Source organism: Pinus tabuliformis, chromosome 4_1, assembly GCF_031772625.1.
Source record: "Pinus tabuliformis cultivar Carrire ecotype Pingquan chromosome 4_1, CPIR1, whole genome shotgun sequence".
NCBI classification, from domain to species: domain Eukaryota; kingdom Viridiplantae; phylum Streptophyta; class Pinopsida; order Pinales; family Pinaceae; genus Pinus; species Pinus tabuliformis.
Window position 1 is genome coordinate 45,488,824 of NC_142303.1, and position 7,026 is coordinate 45,495,849.

A 7,026-nucleotide genomic window follows, 5' to 3' on the forward strand; every position below is an offset into this window, starting at 1 on the left:
CTAACCTTATAGCCTAGAGCTCTGATACCACTTGATCTGAAAATCCCCCCTATGAGCGACCTTAGTTAAGATTTATTAAACAAAAGGTATTACAGACTCATGTGCTGGTGTGTGTGTTCTGTGTTATTGAAATAACGGATCGATCAGATTGCCAATACACAGACATTTTGAATGGAAAGACAACAAAGAAATGCAGTAAGCAGACACAAAGACACAAGCAATTTTTAATAAGGATTTCACCCTACTCTTCCAGGGCTACGTCTCTGGTCCAGCTTCAGTGGTGGCCTTGTTTTATTATGTCTTTGAGTAGAGAAATTACAATACAGGGACTCAATATGAGTTCTCCTGAAGTAGATTTTGCTTGGTAGGGTGGTTCTCGGATTCCCCAAGCCACTTGGAGTACACAGACTCTTGTTCTTCCTACCAGCTCTGTGACTCTTGGTCTACAGTGGAAAGAGCCAGCTGTGACGCTCAATCCGGATAGATTCCTCTATGGGAAGGCTTGATTCTTCAAGCTCTTTGTTGCTCGATGCTGCCTATGGTCAGCTCGGCCCTCTGTCTCATCTGCTTCGCTTCACTGCTCTCTGTGCTCAGTCCTCCTCTCAGGGTTCACTGTTCACTGTCTCTCTTGGTCACTTGGACTCTTCGATTTGAATCTCTCTTCTGATCTCCAATCTGCATTCGACTGCCTCCGTTCATGGCTTTAGTCATTTGATCCTCGGCCTGTTTGTTTCCTCTCCTTCCTGCGTCGATTCGCCTATCGCCTGTGTGCTTGGAATTCCCTGTTCGGCATCAACATAATGCTCAGGAAGTAGCCATGTGTCTCCATTGGAATTGCGCCAACCCGCTTGTCGATTCGTTGTTTTCTCCACCATGGCGGTCAACGAATTCCAAATCCTCTTAAATCGCGGCTTAATCCCCTGTCAGTTCCGCTCTGTCTATCGAGCGCAATCTCAGCCGTCTGATCTGGGCTCCTCCAGATCAAACGTCATTCGCACGTCGAGCGCAATTGACTTGCTTGATCGATAACGTGCGATCGCGGCGGTTTTTCTCTCACCTCCACTGCCACGTGTTGATCGCTTAGGGTGCTCGCTCCGTTTTCTCGAAAACCGCTTACTGTTCAAGGGCGTCCCGATCAAACCGCCGGTTTCTAGGGTGTGGGTCCCACCTTCGTACGATGGCGCTTTACCTTTTTCCACCCACGGTCCTCTGGCTCTCTGACATGACCAAGTGCTTAAGCCCTACCATTTCGGCCCTGTTTGACTAGCGATGCGCGTTAGTGCTAAGCACTAACGCGCATCGAAAACCAGCTCCTTTTCCCATTCTAGGGCTCCCAGGGGCTATTTTGACCTCCTGCGCAGTCTCCATGGGCCTCGATCAGCGCGCTTTGACTGAGGTCCTCGTTGTTCCACGCTGGCTGCCATGGCCACTGGTTTAGGGGGTTTTCGAGTGTTGTTTTGTATTCTTCAAGGATTTGTCTTGTCCCGATACGGTCATGGTTTTATGACAGTCGTTTGTGGATCCGATTCGGATCAATATATATTAGTTATATTAAAAGTAATTTCAATAAATAAGTGAAATATTTCAACTTTCTATTTCATATATATATTTTGCAGGGTAACTCATAGTGTTTAATTTTATGAGAATTAACTCCCATATATGATAGGGGTTTTGGCATAAATCACATTATTAATCAATTGTCCACGTGTTTCAAACCAACAAGTGTGGTTCATCGTCAAGACAAGTTGAAGAACTAGATCATGGCTGCATGTTAAATAGGGAGATAGAAGATTCTCCAACAACTATATTTGACTAGAAACAACTATAATAGACCAGGAAATGACTATATTTGACTAGACTAGACCAAAGGATTAGGACAACGATTATAATTGACTTGACTGGACCGAGGGATAGGGATAGGGAGAATTAGTTTAGATCATTTATAAGTTAGTTATTTTATTATCAATGAATTGTATTTAATTATTAATTGGAAAGGTTTATTATAACTTAAATCATTTCAACAATTAACCCTTTGGAGAAAGAATATATTACTATTTAAGATAATATTTATAATTAATTTTATTCAAAGGCTCAACTATTAAAATTATATTATTAAAAGTATATAGAAAGAATCAATTAATGATTTGTTAGAAAAATAACTAACTTATTTAGTTAAGTTAATATTAATTTTTATTTGAGGGTTGAAATATTAATATAGTATCAAAAGTATATGTAATAAATAATTTGTTAGAAGAATAACTAACTTATTTAGTTAATTAACCCAATTTATTTAATAATAACCCTTAATATTATATAAGAAGTAATTGTTTATTAAAAGAAAAACTAATTCTAGTTTTTTAATCATTTCTCTTATAACCCTGAGGAGAAATGAGATAATATTTATAATTAAAATATTCAATATTGTAATATTATTTGGACTAAATGGTTTATTAGAAGATTAATAAATGAAGTTAGTTAAATAATCTAATCTCTCTAATTAAAACCTTAGGAGAAGGATTGTTGATAGTTATTAGTAGTTATTGAGAAATAATAATAACAAATAATAGTTATAATGTTAACTAACCTATAGTTATTATATAATAGTTATTATAATAATAATTAAGTTAATTATATAATAATTTTTTTCGAACCTGCATTTATTACCAAACCATAAGGGAATTAAATAAGATTACTAAACAAACTGACAAGAAATCAAATAGCAAAGATGAACATACTAAAGGATAACACAAGGGGCAGGGACAAGGAGCGGGCTAAGAAGAAAGGGCAGGGATATAGCAGCTGCTAATTTTCCAGCCATCATCCCTATTGAGATTGATCGACCTCTTTTCAATTTCAATGCCCTCCCTAAATTTCCGGTGATGAAAAGGGGCAATCTTAGCAATAAAACAGGCCTCCTCAATGCATATGTGATATTTAGCCTTTTCTGCATGTTCTGCCAAGGCGGAAGAACGGATCCTCCCATGTTTCATGTTAGCTGAGTGCTCATGAATTCTTTGATTAATGGAGCGCACTGTCTCACCAATGTAGGGGGTCCCACAAGAACAAGGAATAATGTAGATGCCTTTCATGTCCTTGGGGTCAATAGGGTCTTTTATTGACCTAAGGGAGTTACGAATGGTGTTAAGGGGTCTAAAGGTAGAGGGAATATCATGCTTCTTAAGGATTCTTGCAATCTTATCAGTGGTCCCTTGGATGAATGGGAGATGAACCCTTGATACCTTGTTCTTATGGTCTTTCTTAACTCTGGGACCTTTGCTAGCTTTTAGGAAAGCTTTGAGGCCTTGGTGCCTAGTAGAACCATTGTTAACAAATACGTTAAGAAGATGGTCATTTTCTTTCTCAAGGTTCTTTTCTTCAGAAATCCTAATTGCACGAGTCGCAAGCGTGTTGAGGACACCCATATTTTGAGTAGGGAAATGGTGGGAGTTGGCTTGAAGGTACTGCTCTGTATGGATTTTCTTCCTAAACACCTGGTGGGAGAAAGAACCATCTTCGCTTTTAGAAAGGAGAACATGAAGGAAAGGCAAGCACCCATTAACTTCATGTTCCATAGTGAACTTAATGAATGGGGATTGATGGTTGAGATGCTGGAAAAATAGATCCAGCTCTTCCTGGCCATGAGACCAGATGACATTTGTGTCATCAACAAATCTCTTCCATAGCTTTGGTAAGAGACGGGAAGAGGCTAGAGCTCTAGATTCAAAGTCTTCCATAAAAATATTAGAAATGACCGGGGACAGGGGGGAGCCCATAGAAACCCCGTAGGTCTGTTCATAGAATTCTCCTTCGAAGCTGAAGAAAGTCGAGGTGAGATAGATTTCGACCAAATGAGCGGTATCCAGATCGGTTAGGCAGTTGATGACTTCAATGGCCTCCTTTATAGGAATGCAAGTATAAAGGGATACCACATCAAAACTCACCAAAATATCCTCTGGGTCAAACTTTATGTTTTTAAGCTCATTGACAAAGGATGAAGAGTCTTTGATGAACGACTCTGTGAGGCCAACAAGGGGTCTAAGCTTCAAGGCCAGGTACTTAGCTAGGAGGTAGGTCAGACCACCTATGGTGTTGACAATGGGTCTAAGGGGAGCCCCTTCTTTGTGAATCTTTGGGAGACCATAGATTCGCGAAGTGATGGGGCTACTCTCAATAAGCTTATGGAAAAAACTCTCAATAAGCTTATGGAAAAAGGAACCCACATAATTACTGGATTTAATCGCAAGAGCGACAGTTCTGGAGATCTTTTTTAGGGGATTTTTGCTAAGTTTTTTATAGCTGCCACTGTTACAAAGATGGTCCGACATCAATGTAACAGTGGACCATCTAGTAAAGGTGCACCATGTGCTTGTACTGTGTGAGATGGCCACGGGTGTTGCCTAGTTCTGGGACAAGATCCTTCCATTTCTCCACCTTGACTTCCACAACTGCCCAACGATTAAGATCAGTTTCCCAGGCTTTAATCAAATGTTTGACATCCGCAGACGTGCCCGAATCACAGGCTTGCATCACCTCTTGAAGTCTTTGAGCGTTGGTGCATCAATCTCTCCTTCTCGGAATTCTGACTAAGGGCAATGCGTTCTCCCTCATCTTACTATACCTACTACCATTTCCATGGACTCCATCCCCTGTTGCTTTTGTCCCCTGAACCATCCTATATTGAACATTGTGACATTGAGCACAACTGTGCCAGTCCAGAAGCCCCACCACCAGCCCAAGTAAAAAATATCCACACAATCACATAAGACATTAATATTATAGATACCTACTATATAATCATTAGAGAGCATCACAAGACAGTTAGGTTCTGAGTTATGCCACCAAAACAGAGTCCAATTCATCTCATATTGACTGCTCCATTGTATATCAACTCGGTGAAACACCTAGTAAACCAAAATACCATAGAAACATCTACTACGCATGCAACAACAAACTTGAACATTATCACCACTGAGGAGTTCCTCATCATACTAAGGCCTCAACCAAACCATGCCAGAAGACACAGATAAACATAACGGACCCTCGCCCAACCAAATTTGTAGTGAAACTCACCGCTTGAAAATCCTATTACCTTTTTCAGCCCACATGGAACCTAACCTACCTTGACACCCCCTAACAGAGATAAACATGCCCACAAGGGAGAGAATAATGTCGAGCATAACAAAAACACAGAGAAAAACAATGTACTTGATATATATAACTTCATACCCTAACACCCCATACAGATGACTACCATGCCAAACCAGACCAGGTCATCCCATAACCCTAACATTTTCGTGACCACGACACACATTCTACAGACCTTGGGGGAGGTAAGAGAAAAAACATACCCAATATCACTTTCCATTCTTTCTGGTTACAGTGACAGTTCTAGCAAGAAACACCTCCACCATGAACTCACTAGCACAGAACACCAAAACCACAGAACAATCCAATAGAATCTTCCTGATGGAGAAATGCCCAGCAATTGATGTGTTGTCCACCAAAACAACTAGGCATGATACCGCTTCCCTCGTGGGACCTTTCTGATCACACATTTTGTGTTCTTCATCTTAAATCCACACTATTCTCGCATTCATGTACTAATGGTTAGCTACCTCTCGACCTTATCTCCTAATGTTATTTCCATCGCCCAGATCCCAAAGAATATTTCCTTGCCTTCTCTTACCTCGATCGGGGGGGCTGGTTTTCCCTCTGCCTCTAGATTCTGGGTCTGATGATGGTCATGATCCAAAATGATTTGAAGAGACTCCAAGTCATCTGGATGCTGAATATTCCTCCATTGGGAGTCATTAGATTCTCCCTTATGTTGGCATCCATAATTGGCCAAAAAGTCTGTTGCCTTTTTTCCTGATCTAAGGACATGAGATGGAATGATGTAATCAATGTAGGTCAATATTTCACTGATCTCTTGGACAAGACAGGTCGTCCTCCAACTTTTACTCATCTTATCCCATCGGGTTCAATGGTTGAGCTACTTTATAACTTCAATTACCATTTGGAGTCCCCCTCAATTTCCAATTTTTTAATTCCATCTCTTTGGGCTATGAGAAGACCATGCTTTATTGCGTTAAGTTCAGGTTCATTATTCATGGCATATCTGAAATTTGTTGCATAAAGATGGAGATCCTGTCTTTGTGAGTCTCTAAACAACCCACCGAACGCTACTTCCCCTGGGTTCCCTTTACATGCACCACCAAAATTCAACTTGAGGAAGCTCTCATGAGGGGGACAAAATCTAGATGGCATAGTACAAGGTGGGGCTAGGGGTTTCCATGACTCCATAGCCAACATTTGAGGGGATAAGTTCAAAGTAGCTAGAATCTGGGCTTCGTGCAGCACTACCTCCCAATCATCAGGGTGCCACCTCTCAGCCAAAATAATTTCCCTTATATTTTGGATGATTATTTTCCATATCTCCTCTTGAGGGATTCTTTTACCTTTAAACACTCATCTGTTTCTCTCTTTCCAAATTGCCCATAGAAGAAAACCCAGGGCTAGATTCCATGCCCTATTTAGAACTGGGCTAGAAAACATACCTTGCCTCCATACTTCAATAGAAATTTTCATGATGTTTGTGTCTCGGTCGAAACATCCAAAAAATTTCCCTATGTTTCTCAACATATGATCCATTAGTGGACATGAGTTAAGGAGGTGTTCCATGTCTTCTGCATTCGCATCACACATAAAGCATTTTGTAGGGCCTTAAACACCCCTTTTTTGAATTTGATCCCAAGTTAAGATACGTTTTCGACACACCAGCCACAAGAAATATGTAAATTTCAGCCAAAACTTACCCATCCATATTTTCTTCTAGATCGGGTTCTCCTGTTCCTGATGTTCCTCCATAGCTAACCTATAGGCTTCCTTGATCGAGGAAATCCACTGAGGCGTATACCGCCATCTAAAAATATCTGGTCCGTCCATGGTAGATATCTTTCACAAGGCAAGCTCATTTTTTAACATTTCCCATTGGATTGATTCAGGGGTGTCCAACGAGTCCTGTAT